The following is an 18,876-nucleotide window of genomic DNA, read 5'->3' on the forward strand; positions in this document are numbered from 1 at the left end:
TAATATCCGCAACGACTAGAGGGAAATAGACAGAAAAGATAGAACGACGCGTATTATTATTTTCAACTAAATGAGTGTAACGAGAGAGAAAGGAAGAGGAAGATTCGCTTGGCAAAAACCGACTGATAACCGCTATCTATATAACCGCAGCCATTGTATACATACATGCCACGGCGACTGATATTTATATATCGCGTCTCGGTGACTAACGAGCGATTAACGAAATTCGATGCTTCAATCAATCAGCGGGTAATCGCCCCTTCGAAATAACCACGATCGGCATTCGCCAACAATCGCGTCGATTCCGCACGAACCAAGGATTCGGGTGAAAATAAACGTATTAGCGCCCATCTCGGGGACGATGCACCGGCCAAGTGGGTTACTCTTTAATGCGTTTTCTGTGGCGCCTCGCTGATTAGTAGAGTCGGAGATAGCATCCCGACGCGCTCTTGGACACGAGAATTTTTTTATTCCGCCTCTTCGACGAAATATAAATCGCAAAAAATAAAATTCCATGTAATACGAACGCAATAAAGCGATATATCGCGACAATCTTTTTTTCTCCGAGCTTGTTGAATTTATCGTCAAAAAAAATGATCCATCTCTATTGTTTCTTCGATCCTTCCCTTGATTTCCTTTATTTTCTCGCTCTGTCTCTCTCGGATTCGCGGTGAGGAAGTAAATTCCTACTATCTCGCGGGAACGAACTTTGTGTATAGAAGTTTGGGAACTTTAAACCGAGGTTTATCGACTAATTTTCGCTCAAAACCCAAGGACAGTTCGGGTCTCGAGAGACAGACTTTGTGCGATGCTCCGTCCGATTGGACGGTCGACTAGTTTCGAACTCGATAAACTCGAAGGCGAGAGAATCGCGGCAAAGTTTCGATTCCGAGCGTGGTTACGATGCACCGCCAATCAGGTGAGGAAAAAGCTAGAGAGAGAGAAAGAGAGGGAGGGAGAACGAAAAGATTTCGTTAAAATCAACACGAAATCCCACTCAACTTTAATCCGATTAAAGTAGTCTACGTTTCACTTCCGGCATTGTATGAGACATCGCATCGTATACGCAATTATTGTCGACGCCAATTCCGTGTATATCCCGCCCATCTAAAATGCATCGTTTCAAAAGTAATTCGCGCAATCGTTTCAATATTAACGAGCTAGGCGAGAAAAATCGAGTCTCGTCGACGCGTTATCGAAAGCTGATAATGGCCCATCGTTGCAAAATTAAAACGGTAAATTATCGCGCGCGTCTCTGCGCATTAATACCAACGACGATTGAAATGTCGATACGTAAATAAATAAGGATACATCGAGCACAATTGAACGCCGTGAAACACGTACAGACAGATTTTTTCGCGAGTGTAACAAATTTTATTTCGTTACATCGCAACCTCGCGCCTGTTGATACAAAATTCTCATTGTACGTTATCTCACCTTTAACCCCCTTTTCTCGTTGCACATGCAACGACAAAATAGAAACGTAACTCGTCACGTTTCTCGCTACTCTTCTCGCGCGCTCATGCTTATTATATATGTTACTCACATACGAGCAGGCTCTAATCGCGCTCGCGCTCCGACTATTATTATACACGTACGCACGATGTGCGTAACGTTTGCGCGCGCGCGCGCATTGTACGGGCACACATACACGTACGCATAACATACACATAAGCCGCGAAGTTAGTTCTCGCAACGTAAACACTCTCGTGTTGCTGTTGTGAAAGTCGAAACGTTTACCGGTTTCAACTCCATCGCGCGCTGTCTTCAACAATAAGCTCAAATAGCTGAAAATTACAGTGTTTATTCATTAAACCCAATAATTTTGTATAACATTAGTGAATATATTATATATAAATCTTTTTTTTAAATATATTTCTTTTTATATCGTGCGTTTTATATATACATACGAATCAAGATGGCTTTGAATTTTAAATGATGAAAAAATTGTGGCAGAGTTGAAATTTTATAATTCATTATATAGAAAAAAAAGTAACTGCAAATATTCGGATGAAATAATACTCTTCGAAATGAAATTTTCCTTTTTTTCTTTTCATCAAAAATCGAGTCTAACAGCGTTTCTCTATTTGCATGCAATTCCATTGAAAGGCCGATGAAGGAGTTTAAAGCTTTTCAGCAAACACTGCGTCCTCCCCCGCTTTCGCCATCGATTTGTTTTGACACTCGGTGACAATTTCAGACAAATCCATTAATCTATTGCGGCCTTTTGTGTTCCAGATAGGTCCCCATTACATTATCAGTGTAAAGTACAGAGGCGGCGCGCAGTCCCGGCTACAACGGAGCCTCGGTCCAGCTGTTGGCGTCCAATTAGCCTCACTTGATAAGCTCAACAATACTGGCATTATTGCAGAACAACCGGCTGCTTGTACGTGCTTCGTAGCGCCGTTACATTTTGACGTTTCCATCATTCACTCCCCTTTCTCTTAACGCGCCGTTTATTGTTGCCCCATTTTGTTACTTCCCGGTCTCGTTTTTTTTTTTTTTTTTTTTTTTTTTTTTTACACGACTACTGCTAAGCTCGCGTCGCGATGCACGACCACGTATCAATTTGCTAAGTCCTCGAGTGTAGTCGCGCGTTCTTTTATGTAAATCGAAATTTTTCTCGTAAAATGGAGCAAAACTGCATGAACAGAGTTAGTTTACCGCAATAACGCACGTATCCTTTAAAACAATGCAATATATATGAGAAAGTTTTCGTAAACTTTACTTTGTATCCGTGTAATATATATTTATTAATATACTGCTGTTTGTGAAAATTGCAACACCATAAAGGAGTAATGATATTAGCTGCGTTGCAATTTTTCACAAACAGCAAAATAAATTATCCTCTTTGTTACTTGTTTTATTACTTAAATTCCCCCCTCCTGGAGATATAAATCTATACTATTAAAAATTAATATTAGAAGAAAAATGTGTAGCAAAGATATGTGAGATGACGAAATAAATTTACTTGACATTAAAGTATGATAAAAAGCTGCTGTCAAGTAATTTCATCGTCCATCCTGATAATAGAAGATTTAATATTTTTTCTCTTGTATAAAGATAAATAGCTATTACGAATGACAACTATATTTACGACAGAGTTTAATTCAAACCATTTAATTTAATATATACTTGTTATGATCTATCTCCTTTAGCCTAAGAAATAAAGAAGAGCAGCCACTTATAATATAAGTTAGCCTGTATGTAATAATCCGCTCATTGTCGCACGTAGTCTCCTTAAATTCGCAATAATAAGGGAATAATAAAAGAAACTTATCCGTGGCCCGATCCGCACGTCCACCCACGCATCCGCAATGCATCCTCCCGCGATATGAAAGCTATCAGTCATCCTGCAGAACGTGTTATCGTTGCATCGTGCGCCGCGAAGCTCGCGGGCTCCCGGTTCTCTTCTTCCTCTTTTATTTTCTTTTTTTCTTTTATTTCCTTCTTTTTTTACGCTCTCGCCCGCCGGCGTCCTCGTCCCTTCTCTATCTGTCTTTCTCCCGTATTCGCCGTCGTATTACGTGTTACACAGATACGAGCCATTATTACTCTCAGGGTCGGAGCGTCGAACTGACATATGTAAATCGCGCGTAATGCAGTAAGCATCCGCGCGTGAATCTGAAATAGACGTGCATAATCAATCGGGGATCGATCGCTTCTCCATTGACAGCGAGCGGCGAATACCTCTCTTCTGAATTGACTGTTCGATAATTTTCGGAATTTTCTGTTTCGCAACATTTCGAAGGAAATTTTGCCTTTTAAGCGAGAAAGCTTAAGAAAAATTGGGAAAAGGATATCGCGAAAAGTTTTATTAAATGTTATTAAAAAAATACTATAATACGTCAAATAACGCGTATAGAGATCAATACGCTATAAATATACACAAACATCCTGAAATACATTTTTTTAATGTTCCCAATTTTTGAGACCTCAAGAATCTCCCATTAACAAATGGTACAATAAGTCTGGGACACCTTGTCTAATTATACGCAAATTACAGCTAATTGCATATATGTATAAATGTTTTTCCTTTTTCGTGTCAAGCTTGATAAATATATCCATTTGACGTGTGGTGAAAAAGTTGTCCGAAATGATTTCGGCATCGAAATACAGTTCTTTTGGCTGAAAATTCGACACGTTCCATTCGACCATATACGCAAGCGCATCTCTCGCGAGCCATGGATTCCGTCAGGCGCATCGTCCGACCCTGGTCGAGCTCTCGCTGCGCTTTATCAAGCGGACCGGTGCACTTGTGTGCGCGAGCGTACGTCCGCGAGCCAATGCGTGCATTCTCGTTAACGTCTTACACACGCACGTGCGTGTAGTACGAGGCGTAGTACTACGCCACCGCCCTTCCCCCGCCGCGTCCAACGACCCTTTCTCTCTCTCTTCCCCCGTTGAAACCGGCAGCAGCAGCAGATCAGCCAGTTTTCCCCTCAACCCCTTTGACCACCTCTGTCCGCTTGCTCGTACTACACACGTGATCCCCACCCATGCGGCCTGTTTTATCGCCGTCACGTGAGCAGCCTTCCCCCATTCTGGGCTGTGACGTCACGCGGTCACTAACCATATTATGTTCGCGGCACTGACCTTAGCCCGCGCCGACGAGAGATCACTTTTAAAAACCTTTTCCAACCTTCGGGTAAACGCTCGCTTTTGGTTTTCTCGCGAACGGTAAACGGCGGTACCGTTAAGCGCTACCGATTAAAACAGCAGAAATAATTGGTACCGCCACACGATCCTCCATCAGATATACGATTAACGCAATCTCGCGATGATTAGATTGGAATCGAAAAGGTAGGAATTGTGTAAAAGAGCTGCGGAAGAACGAAAATTAGGACATCCATCCATTTGTCATTTCGACAGAAAATTTCACGGATATTTTTATCTAACGATATATAATTCTGTCATTACCAGAATTTGTCGATAATTTAGTGGCAGATGCTTGAAAATTGATGACTGAGATCTCTCCATTTTTATATTCGAGATTTCTAATCTGACAAACGTAATTAAATCAATGTGAAATTTTTCTAATAACGATGATTGAAACAAGGGGATAATTAATTCATTAAATTGTGTTTAGAGGATCGCGACATTACCTCGACAGATTGAGGACCAAACATGTTTGTGAACAATTAACTAGCTAAACCGGTGTGTTCTGTACACACTACAGGCTGCTTAAACTTAATCAATTTGAAGCATATCGATTGGACAAATTAATTAATTATTCCGGAAACTTTCACAGAGAAAGGACCTTACCTTAACCGGCTTGTTCTCAAGCCAGCGTCTCAAAGGCATCCTTTATGCGAACGGATTAAAGTGCCATTAGGCTCATTAAATTGCATTCAGTGTCGGATTCGTGGAAGACGATGTAATTTCGCTTCTAACGACTATGAAGTGACATTCGATCAGTCATCAAGCTATAGTAATTACACGCGGCCTTTAATTACTTTTCCTCTTATTTCACGAACATTTCATGTCGACATTGCAATCAAAATGTATCACTATTTTCATAACAAATATATACATATAACAAAGATTATCCCCCGTGTGAGATTTTAAAACCATATGTATTTGACTCGTGTAACATTGAATATAAGCTCGATAGTCAAGAAATATCCAACGACTACCTATAACATATATAAAATAGCAATCGTAGAAAGAAAGAAGAGGGATACGATGGCAAAAATTAGAGGGTAGCCAAGAGGATCATAAAAGGCGGAGGGTTTCGCCGTCATAAATCTTTCGATGAACCGTCGATATCGATAACCACACGTTAAATGAATTTATGCGGGCGAGTGGTAGCTATCGCTATTATCGCCTCTTCGCGATTTATCATCATAACATAAGAATAAATGTAGAAAAGAAACGTAATAAATTATATACACTTTGTGGCTTGCAGCTCCGGCGAAAAAAATTATTTCATCATTTTTTATCAATCTATTATTTACATTTCTCTATAAATTTGCACGATAGATAATTTTTTTGCATAGTAATATCATTCGAGGCATAATAATATCATTTGCTAGGCTAGATAATAATATCGCTTGAGAAAAAAAATGTTGAAAAACTCAAAGTATAATATTTTATGCGGAGGAAAAAAAAAGAAATGTTATTCTCATTTTTTTCACACACTGTAAATTTTATACGCAGTTCAATTACGCTCGACCGTACAATAAACCTTCCTGCATCGTGTATCAATTTCATGCGCAATATTTTGCCACAGGACGATCTGAGGTCCATGGCACCGTTGACGCGGCTATACTCCACTTCTCCCTCATTCGCGATCGCAATATACTGACACAAACCCGTTCCATAATAAAATAATAAAAGACCTTCCTTGTGCAGGAAGCAAAAGGACGATGAGCATGCGATACGTGTGCGCATATACACAGACATATGTAGTATATAAGTGTATATACAGGGTGTGCCTCGCAGAATTATCATCTTTCAAATATACATTAAACACTCGTTTTTTAGTAACTTTCTATTTACGTACCATTTGTTGGAAATGATAAACAATTAAAATTGTAACAATATAAAGAATTAGAAATTTCGAACTTTTGGCAAAAATATATTATTTAACTTATGACAATTATTTTTACGTTATTTAATTTGTAATGTAGCGCAGAATAAACTCTTTAAAGTTAAGTTTTAATAACTTGTTTCTTCGGCAAAAATTATATTACAAATGTATGCGATCAAAAAAATTAAAAACATGTTCAAAATACTTCTAAATAAATATTTTCACCTTCCTTCTAAATTGGACATTTTTCAATTTTCTCTTTATGGTGTACGTAAATATATGATACCTTGTTTTACGATTCACCCTGTATATAAGCGTTGCGCTGCGTGCATCTCAGTGGAAAAAGGACAAGCATAGCTGAACGCGAGAGGCAGGAGGAAAAAAAGAAAAGCTCTACGGTGAGTCAGGAGCAGAGCAAGCAAAAAAAAGTAAGAAGGCAGAAGTAACGGCCGAGGGGTCGGAACACACGTGGTTGAACACGTGTCCACGCGGAAAGAGCGTACGGTGAGTTTGTTCCTACCTTCTCCGTCGATTCTCGCGCGTTCGATTAGTCCCGGTGCATCTTCGTCATCGTCGGCTCCGATCTCCGAGATACCTCGAATAATTGTACGATCATCGAGATACCTCGAAGATCTGGCACGTCTTTTTGCGCATTACGCGCTTGAATTTACGATTGAATAAACCCCGCTAACGCCGTTGGATGCTGAGCCCAAGTCGTTAGACACGCTCAATTACGATTGCAATTAATTATTACAAAAAACGCAATTTTTATTAACATAAAGAAAAGGAGAAGTAGACAGAGATAACTTCTCCTTGATACTAAAAGTATATGAAAGAACATGAAGCAGGAAAAATTACGTGGAAACTATCAAGGTTTAGAAACTGCTATAATTAATTATAACAGATGGACGTAAAATCTCGCGATAAAATCATACTCGTGCGCAAGAAGACGTTCTTGCCGAGACAAAACTCGAAATTAATTTCGTGAATAAAATTTAAGGGTCTGTCACACATAATTCCGTAGTTAACGACCGCATATCCCGCAGCCAATAACTATATCTCAGATTGACAGCGGGCGTAATTATTACGAGAATTTTGTTTAATACCGTTCATTAAACGAGTATATATCCATTAAAACTCGCGCACGGCAGATCGGTCAGAAAATACGGATGATCATCAATAATAAAAACGATAGAGGAACGAGACGGGGTTGAGAGCCGTAAAAGCATAAGGTGCATCGGACACGCGAGAATATGCTCGCTCGCTATTATAAATACCGGTAGCGCGACGGATTTACATTAGCAAACACAGATATCACGATTACATCTCCATCATGCGACCCGCTGTGTTGCGCGGCTCACCGTAATATAATGTCATAATGAACAAAATAATCCTACGAGAGGAGAAACGAAAGAGTCTCTAAGAATAGCACCCCTCTAGTTTATATTCTCTTGCTATCTCTCAATTCGTGAATAGGAATATTATCATAAAATATAATCTTAGCGATAAAATTTTTGTATTACATATGATTTTATTAGAATTATAACACTTTTTAGAATTTCAATTAATAATTTAAATAATTTTTATCTAATTGATTTTCATGTTTTGTGCAATTGTCATATATATATATATAATAGCCAATAAACGGAATTTCTAGCAATTGCAACGCTTCGTTAAGCTTCGTTAGCGTGACCAAACATTCGCGCAAAACGCTCGCGCCTCTCTGCGCCAGCCAGTCATTAAGAGATTCTCGCCGCGACCCTTTCGTCAACAGCGACGTCCAATCCAATCAGAGACCGGGCCCGACCGCACTGACACCTGGACAAGCGAGTCAGAAACAATCACCTGTTCTCCTCGCGTAATCGGAACGTCTCGAATTTCCGATTGCGAAACCGACACGTTCAAACGCTCCTAACCCCCGGAGGGACGCACAACCGCAGTAGTCAAGGAGACACACAAGCGAAACGGAAGCCGCCGGATCAGGTCGTACCAGGATCGGACCGCATCCTCAACCTAGGTCCGTAGATTGGCCCGAAGGATCTATCCCACCTCTGGATCAAGTAGCAGAGACCAATCAACGGACTTCTACCGATCTATCGCGCACGGTTGATGATTCACTGCGATTATAACGCATGCTGCAAGGATCCTCGCGCATTTGCACAATCGTACCTTACCTCTGACTCCATGTCCACATCCCTTTCTCTCTCTCTCTCGCTCTTCTCGCTCTCTATGGTCCTCTCACCCTCCGGAACACGCTCACGCTCACGCTCCACGTATTCACGCGTACGTGAGCGTGCGGTGTACGGTTATAGGTAACCCGGTCCGATAATTGCCGGTACATCCAGAGGTCCAGATGCTCCCCAATCGAACCGTGGTCCTCCTCTTCCGCCTCCTCCTGCGCCATCAAGCTTCTCTTACGGAAAGAGAGAGAGAGGGAGAGAGAGAAACCCGCACTGGGACGTGCGAACGTGTGTGCGTGCAGATCCGTGACCGTGTTGAGAACGGCCGGTTAGTTCCTGACCATACGCATGGCAGCACCGTTTAATTGGCACTGGACACAATGGATTATGGAACGCCGCGTCCCCTCTCTCCCCCCCTGGGGAGTCCGAACGTACCTTCTCCCGCACTTCATGTCAAAACCATTTCGCTCGTTTTATGTCGGAAAGTGCTGGCCGCTCGGTCGAGACGAGCGAGAGATGAGCCACGGACCGACTTTCGCGATTTTGCGCCACTTTGCCCCGGGTTCTTGGAATGAAAGTGACGACAGGCACGAAAACGCGGAAACGATTTCGCTCCAATAATGACGGTGAATATTCGATTAAATCCAAGTACGATAGAATACGAGGAAAAATCGATTCGACTGACACGCATGGATGAAAATGTTACCGCTTTCTGTCTGTTTCTCTTTGCGTTATACAATATATGCGCTGCTCTGTATATTATATATACATATATCATCAATCATCAAATTATAAATTATCAAAGTGCATAATATAATTGCGTCGGAGTATTCCGGAAGGATATTACCGGCTCCGCGTTTGACAAATAAATGTCATTTCTCCTCGTCAATATGTATTTTCGATCCTTTGATTCATTCTTTATCGACGTCGAAATTATAATTAGTTTTAATTAACCACAATTATTTATTTAAAAAAATGTATGATCAAAATTTTAAGTTGCGATTTCTCCTCCTGGCGATACTTTTTATAGTAATCTACACCTACACGGATCGTATACTCGTGTTTTACGACGAAAACGCGATAATCTGGCATCAAGATGATTTCGCGGCGACTCTTCGCGAAACAACAAGCGAAACGGGCCGTCCGTGACGATTCGCAATTACGAGAAATACTCCGAATTTTACGACGGTACCTCTCTCTTTCTCGCCGCGGCCACGCATCGCGATAACAATAATAATGACGGTAATAAAAGTGCAACCTCACCTTTTTGCTGGCTGTGCCGTAGTGCTCCGGACTTCGTCCTGTAGTCATGTGACCGCGAGGCGAGCGAAAAAAGATGGAGAGATAATAAGAGGTGACGGCGCAACCGGGCAATATCTGCGGCAGTGCAGATAAATCGTTACAGTTAGGAATTCCGTCTAATAAAACCCGTCCCGATATTCTCTCCCCGGTGACGTGGCAATAACAGACAAGCGAGAGTAAAGAGAAAGAGAGAGAGAAAAAAAGCCTCAACTGAGGCCCGGCCAATCTAGATGCGCGAGCTACATTTCCAATTTCAGCGACGACCGAGTACACACGCGGGTGGAATATTGCCAATTTGGCGTGCAACTGTTTTGTCTGCGTGTACAGTAGGTAGGAAATAGTGTCTACGCGACGTGGGTCATATTTTTGCGGCCTGCGTTTAACGCAAACCAACTATTACGATAAGCTACGCCGAATCTCGAATTGGACATTCCTTGTAAAATTCGTAACAGATCAGATGAACGTATACGGAGAGAATTTTCTCTTAGACTTTACCCTGAAAATCATGGCAATCGTGGGACAGTGCGTGGTGTTGGAAGAATTTTTTTTATTAATATGTATATAGTAAAGTAATTGAATATAATTTTTATCCCATTGTGGTAAATATTAATTTTTAATTGTGTTTACTATAATTTTCAGGGTAAATTCTAAGAGAAAATTCTTTTTGTGTATTTCTTTATTTTATTAAAGTTGCATATATTTATAAATGCATTATGATTTGAATATGTATGATCAAATAGAGATCGAAAAAATATCACCGTCGAAAGAAACGGAGATTTTGTAAATTTACGTTCTCAACTTTCAAGTAAGAGACTGATTGTGAGAGAAAAGTGATATAAACTAGATTTCGCTCAAGGTCTAAGAGATAAAGCGCGGCACACACCTTGTCCGTGCTATAAACTGAAGACAACTACCGAGATAAATCTCTGGATTGCAACGACATTGCGCTCTCACAGATAACGTCGCGCCATAATTCCAGCGACTGCCACAGAGAGTTTATCGTTCCGTTCTTATTTCCTCTCAATACTTTTCGGAAGCTCATCGTCGCAGCAGTCACTCAATTTCGTTCCTCACGTCTCGATCGCCATCGGGGCAGGCAGTAAGCGTCTTAAATTTATCGTTCGACCGTATCGACAGAGGCCAGGGAGAGTGTGAGAGGACTATTCCTCCGAAACGGAGGGAGAGACCGAGAGACAGGAAGAACACTACGTAAGAAGGAAGGCGAGGCGGAAGGGAAATAATAAAAATGGACAGTTGCAGTTAAGGCATGGTAGACTGACCCTCGACAATCGTCCTTAGCTATATTTTGAGAGTCTCATTACGCGATTTCCAGAGATCGCGTTTTTCCCTCCCGGCTTTTCTCTTACCCTCATCTGCGCATTCCCGTTCTATTTCCTTCCTACCTCCTGACGCGATCCGCCCATAAAACTCGGTCCTTTCCTGTCTCCGCGCGCTGGTCCCTCGTTACCAGACGCGAAACACGAATTCTGGAGAAGAAAGGGATAAGACGAATCAGATTCTCCGGAGAGGGTAAAGAAAATCGGAGCGCCCCCGAATGGCCTCGGACTCTCGACCGAGATTTCTTATCGCAACGAATCGTTCTCCCGCTGTCGTTTACACTTTTCGGAAAAGGAAACGATTTCCACGGGTAGATGAGCGTCGAAAATCAATGTGTTCTGGATAATAGGATACTTAATGAGCATCATACAATTTTTTATGCATCACCTAATTTTAAAAATTCCGAATTTACAACTTTTTGAAAAAAGAAAAAAAGAAATAATAATTTTCTAATTCTAATGTTAATTAGTCCGATCGAGTAAGTACGCACCTCTGAATGGCACTCTCGTCCGAGATTTCTTATCGCGATAAATCGTTCTCCCGCTAACGTTTACACTTTTCGGAAAAGGAAACGATTTCCACGGGTAGATGAGCAACGAAAATCGATGTGTTCTAGATAATAGGATACTTAATGAGCATCATAAAATTTTCTACGCATCGCCTAATTTAAAGAATTCCGAATTTACAACCTGTTAAAAAGTAAACAAAGAAAAGAAGAAAAAGAAATAATAATTTTCTAATTATAATTCTGATGTTAATTAGTCCGATCGAGTACGCAATCATGCGTAATTGTTTGTACGTATATAAAGAAGCAAAGAGACGCAATAACTCCAACTGTATATTTCTCGTTTCGTGCACATTCAAGGGTCTAGATGCATCGTCCCGATCGAGACAAGGCATAATTTAACGCGCCCATTGGCCAAGGGTGGACGGTACATAACTCGAGCTCTCCACGACTCCCGTTTCCATTCGGGAGACTTGGCGCCCTTCTCACTTATTCCTCTTCACCCTATTCGACCCTCATGCCCATCTTTCTCCGTTCCTGCCTTCGCTCCCTCTCGCCGTTCGCCTCTCACTCCATCGTAATATCGTATGGTCAGACTACGTCGTACAATGCGGCGCATTCAATTCTACGCCCGGGACTGTATAGAATCCTCCCCGGTGTTGTATGGCCGAAAAGAGAATAAGAAGAAGGAGAGAGAGTCCCTGACGGAGTCTCTAGCAGAAACGAAGAGAAGGAGTGCGTCTATAGGAGACACTCATGTGTCATTTAACTGAAATACCTCCGATGCGCCGAATTGATTTACAACCGGACGTTACGCGGGTAAAAATGCGCGTGTGTGGTACTCTATATGTGTGCGTGGGTGGCAGGGCGACCCGGGTCGGTCGGTGCCGATCCACGAAATGGGTGGCGCGATTTCTGTAGCCCGGCGAAGAATTGCGAGCGTCGCGTGGCAAAACTTATTTATTGTCCCGAGACCGTCGAAGCGGGTCGCGCGAGAGCCACAAAGGATCGCCATAAATACTGCGCAAAGGATCGATGATCGATATCATCCACGATGATCATCTCGGGATGTTTAATATCATGTATAAAATAGACCATAATCTTCTACAAGTTATTTGAAAGGCATGTACAAATTGAACCGATTTGTCATCGGCTTTGAATAGATCATTATTCGCTTAAAATTGGTGACAATTAAAAATTTTCTTTTAATGATATATTTTATATCATATATTTTTATATCATACATCATATATTACATGATATATTTTATATCGTTTTCCTACGAAAAGAAAATTTTCAATTGTCATTGATTTTAAGTGATTAATGATCCAAATACATATAAGTCTTAAATAAATTAAGGATATCTTATTTAATTCCTGATAAAACGAGTAATCAAATATCCAATCTACGTGCCGAGATTATATTTAGCCTACACGTTTAATGTACAATTGAGTTTGACGTCATAATCAATTATTAGCTTCATGCCAGAGGCTATTTGCTTTTAACTCGAACTAGCGACAAGTTCCTGGCCGCAAGTTCATGCGTGCAAATTTTGCTTAAATAAAACTATGAAGATGAGCATATATATATGAACGCGAACACAGATAATGTAACGCAATATCACTACATGAATTAAACTTAAAAAAAAAAAACGTATTATAAATTTTAAAACTTTTTAAGAAAAGAATTTTAAAATCTTCATTAACCAATATCAAAATTTCAATATAAAATTTTTATAGAGAATAAAGTATACTCAAATTGCTTGTTGCGAATAAAAATACAAACCAAGTTACTAGTTTCGAAGTTGCTAAGGTTTTCACGAAGATAATAAGACACACGAGTCTCTTCCAATTTACATGAATGCATGTCGAAGGTACGGAATATAATCCTGCGTAATTGTAATTAGTAGACACGTTTCCGTGAACATCAAAAGCGGTAATCATGCCAAGTGCTGTATCCATCGTCGAATTGAAATTGCAACCAAGTTGGCCGGAGTCAAACTAGTAGCTAGTGACGAAAAACTTTTCTATGTACGGTATATATTGTAGAAGAAATTACAAGTTAATTATTTAAAAGAAATCTTCGTAGAAATGTGTTATTTATCATTAGATAATTTTGGGAATCATAAATGCTGTCTTCTACTATAATATAGCACATAGCTGTTTCGCATCAACCCTTTGAACGCAATGCGAACGTCATTCATTAACACAAGTTGCATCTCCAATATCGCAACCGTGTCGTGCAACACGTTGCACCTTCCGTCGAACCGTAGATTCGCATTAGGGAATGGCAGAACGCAGATGACAGCAATCGCGGTAGCTTGGCTGATGATAATCATCTCGAATGGATACGCGATCGATCAAGCTCTACCTTGGAGATTGCATGCGAGTTTGCAAGATTCTCTCTTCGTCTCTCTATATTACTGCGTCTCATTCCGTCTTTTATTTACGCTCACCTGTCACCTCAGATCGATTCAAACGTGACATTTTCATCTTTTCACGTCGAAGTCGTAATTCGTCCCAAATAGCGGTATACCGGTTTTACCTCGAGGAAGATTAAAGTTTAATGATCATTGCACGAGCGCTGTCATTCGTCATGAAATACGTATAGCGTACGTATCGATACGCGATTGCATCGCGGCGAAGACCAGAGGTCTTCTAACATAACAAGACTAATCATAGTAATTTCCATCGTAATAGCCTCGACAACACGATGTATCATAACCAGAGAAAATGCAACGGTTATGTTCCAGAACCCATTAACGATATATATATATTTTTTAATGCACACACCCTTATTCGGCTTTTCTAATCTCGCGCACGACTTACGTAGTGTTCTTGTTTTGACAGGTAGATGCCATGCGTGTTGCAGCTATGTCATGCTACACGTCGCGCAACGCATTGATTTGTAGTAGCACATTAGAGAGAACGTACGGGAGAGAGAGAGAGAGAGAGAGAGAGAGAGAGAGAATACATAGACATGCAGCACCTGTAGCAGCTTCCGAGGCTATAATTATCTTGAGTAGCCGGAATCGATCAGGCGTATTTGGAAATTGCATGGAATTGATTAATACTGATGTCTCACGCTACTGTATCTCGAGTGTAATCGTGTGTACAAGCTTAAATCAAATTTGAACCTTGACAAACTCGTTAATAAGGTCGCAAATTAAAGGCGACATCGTTAAGTTTGCGTAAAAAAATTAAAGAAAGAAATGGGGACTCCATTCGCAAATTTACATCGCCTTACTAATTCCGATGTAGAACATGAGATACAAATTTTGTACATTGTATTGCACACATAAATAAATAGCGTAAACCAGCGCAAGAAGCGCGAGTTTGCATGACCGGGGGTTTATCGTAAGCACAGTATTGTTATCACAGCACAGACCGTAGCATTTGCTCTGTAATATACAACCTGCTGTGTATTCAGGTTTAGGCGGATCGAAGCGCACATAACACTATGTTGCATTAACTGCAGGCGCGATTATCATCTGCGTAGACGACAATGCTACACTGCGTAGACGCGATAAATTGATCTTGATACCCTCGCGACGTATTGGACGGGCCATCGGTTTATTCAGCCGCATTCGAGAGCCGCGACTACAATCTCGACGTAAATCGTCCCGAAAGAACCGATATAACAGCGACGAAAAAATGTCTCTTCATCGTTCGTAATTCGAAAGGACGCTTTCGAACGTACAGTATTTTCCGTGAAATCTCGTAATGTCGGAAATGGGAAAACGTTGTCCGTGTAAGCGTCAGTTAGTCGATATCGCGACAGTTCCGCAGTCCAATGCGCAATAGGCAACTCGAGATATATCGAGATTAAAGACGATGAGGCAGTAGTTAAAGCCATGTCGCTACCAGCCGTATCACTGATAATTATCATATCTAGCCACGCAACACGCAGAAATACACTCAAACCCATACAATGAAAGTCTAATGAAATTGCCAACGCTATGTCACTTATTTAAAAAATCATGTACTACATAATTCAACAAAAAATTCGAAAACGAATTATTTTATCGAATTGCGTTATTATTAAAATTATATATCTATGAAAATCTTAAATAATTATATACAATTCTAGATAATAATTTCTTTTACCGAATAATTCTACTCTTCGAAAGTTAAGCCCGGTAAAAATGCAGCGAATGTGAAATTGCATTTTTCGTACACTCGAGGATCTAAATATAGTTGCGGTTACGCACACGCGCGCAAAGTATCGCGTGCAAAATTGCTGCGTTGCAGAACTCGCGTCTCAAAGTTATAACCGTCGCTTCTTTTAATCTCTTTCTATTATCGGCAATTAGAGAAAGAGTGATACCCGCATCTCGCAGTTGCACAAGCGGGATACATCGGCCATTACGCGATTTGCCGCTTGGTAGAAGCTCTAAAATAAACTGGTGAACGCGATAAAATTGCATTTGCGTTACTACGCTGTGTAACTCGCATGGTCCGTATCTCTGTCGATGTATTTAGATCGTATATCAGAATGTAAGCGGGAAACTTATGATATTGGTTGCAATATCGTACTAGCGACGATAATCGTAATTATTTTACGTTTCGAGTCATGTGCGTTAAAAATGCAAGCGAGCCAAATATTTTATTTTATATTATTTTATTATTTATTAATAATTTTGTTTCTCTTGTTATTATTTTTTAATCATGAAATACCTGACTCACGTCTTTACAGCAAACCATCTAATCAGTTGTTAAATATTTAACATGTACAAATTATCGCTTTGTTGGCAGAGAGAATAATTTCAAAATATTCATATTTAAAATACGGGGAGTATTGTTCTACAATATTAACTCTTGCTTGTTGTAAACACACATCATCCTGAGTCTTTCCCTCTTTTTTTTTCTCTCTCGCTCAATTCCTTCTCGCTACCACCGATCGCTTAGGCGCATGACGTGTTTCCAGCACCAGCCGGCGGAAGTACCATCCATTAAGAGTACCATGTTTAATCAGAACTCTAAAGTTTCTCTCCGGCACGGCATAATTGGTCGCTCGCCGAGAACGAGTATTTGCATGGCGCTTTTGACTAAACTCGCGGAAATAAAAAAAAAGAAAGAAGAGAAGCAGGAGGAAGAAAACGACGGGGGAGAGAGAGAGAGAGGCTGGGTTGTGCACGACTGTATCGCTCTCGCTGAAAAAGAATAGAAAGGTAGGAGAGAGGCGGGAGCGCGAGGAGGCTCAAGGGGTTGCGTCCAGAGTAAACATGTCAAGCACAGTGCCACCCATTAATTAGAACCCTCTCCCGCGTCCTCCCTCGAGCTCCGCGCGGGAGAAAGAACGGAAACGAGGAACAGAGCGAACGCTAATGCCTCCCTCATCCTCTCGCGGATGTATCATGCCAAAATCTATCGAGCCGGGAGCCGCCTCCGCGACGAATCAGGTTGCATGGGTGACGCGAGTGCTAAACTCTTCTCTCGCTCGCTGATCGCGCGACAAAGAGTTTAATTAATGGCCCCGTTCTAAAGTAGGCAGAGCCGAGACGTTCCTATTTATCCCCGGGAATGTTTCCGCGAACGTTTGATTTATGGCGCTTCGCGTGTCACTCGCGCAGAGTGTATAAATTTGCCAAGTCTCTGTTGTGAACACGTCACTCTTCTATACGATGAAACTCTGGCGCGATTCAAAATAATGTTTGATAAGTTACAGTTGCGGGGTAACGTAATGAGAAATTCATGGTGGAACAATAGAAAATATAATAGTAATAATAATCTTTCGTTAGTGCACGTGAGTATTTAGGAATATAATATACTTGCCTCTTAAAAAAAAAATTCTTTTTATTATCGAAATACTTATGAGTCGCCGAATTATAAGGGCCTCATTTATAAAAAATCGTTTGAAAGAGAAGGAGACTTTCTAACTCGGAGTGCACTCCAGCATTCTCGGATTGAATGAATATCTACAAAGTAAAAGTAAAAGCGCCTTCCCACGCCTCACCTGTCCGACAGAGATCCGTATCTCCCAACTGGGCGATTAAAGTACACTCGAGTCCGCATACGAAACAAATCGATATATCGCCCCGTCCTCGAAACGCGACCGAATATTCGGCCGAGACAACGAGCGGAAAATATAAAAGAGTAAGCACGTGAATGCGCCGGCACAAAAGGTCGGACAATCAAAGGGCTCGCAGGACGACCGAGAAAGCAACAAAGCGAAAGGTCGATAAGTCGCGACGGACCGGGCGCTTTCGGTGGGAGTGGAAGCCAGGACGACAATATTATAGTCGTTCATTATTTCTTGAGCACGTAATTACGCTACCACGAAAGAGACCTCTCGTGAAGGCACGCGACCAGCGGCGACATATGGCGGGCGACGTGTGTACGCGCGAGGATCATTTTCGTCTGTCTCGATTCTCGATCCTGTGACTCGTGTGACAACTTGGAAATTGACGCGCAATTAAAACTCGACGGCAGCTTTCCTCATTGGTCGCGTGATTGGCGTCGAGGGAAAAGATTATTGCAACTCGTACAACTGTCAAATGTCAGAAATTATACGATTTTAAATTTAGCAGATGCTTTGCAGATTCAACATTTTATATATTTTTTTCCAAACGTACTACAATTTTTTAATTTTTAAACGTTAAGCGTCATTAATTAATTGACGAAGCATTGTAAGGATTCGCAACTCGTATGAATATATAAATTACTATTTAAAGTGACGAATGAAAAATTTTATTTTTCATTACAACGCGTTTATATTCGAAAATATAGGCAAAAGCTTTTTCGTTAAAAATTTTATATATTTTTCCACGGCGCGCGATTTTCTAATTTGTAAACGTTAAGCATCATTAATTAATCAATGCGCAGCATTACTTATTTAAATGGTGAAAAAGCATTGGTAAAATCACAATCGAATAATGCAGTACGTATCAGACTTGCATTTGAATCTCATCCAAATGATAATCAAATATAAGCGCTTCTCTCTGAACGGACGTGTTTCCATTTGTAACGCAATTAGCGGCGCCAGTACAATTCGCTTAAATTTCCGGCATGATCATCGCG

The sequence above is a fragment of the Nylanderia fulva genome, unplaced genomic scaffold (genome assembly GCF_048542155.1).
Source record: "Nylanderia fulva isolate GAGA-0341 unplaced genomic scaffold, ASM4854215v1 Scaffold2, whole genome shotgun sequence".
Lineage (NCBI taxonomy): Eukaryota > Metazoa > Arthropoda > Insecta > Hymenoptera > Formicidae > Nylanderia > Nylanderia fulva.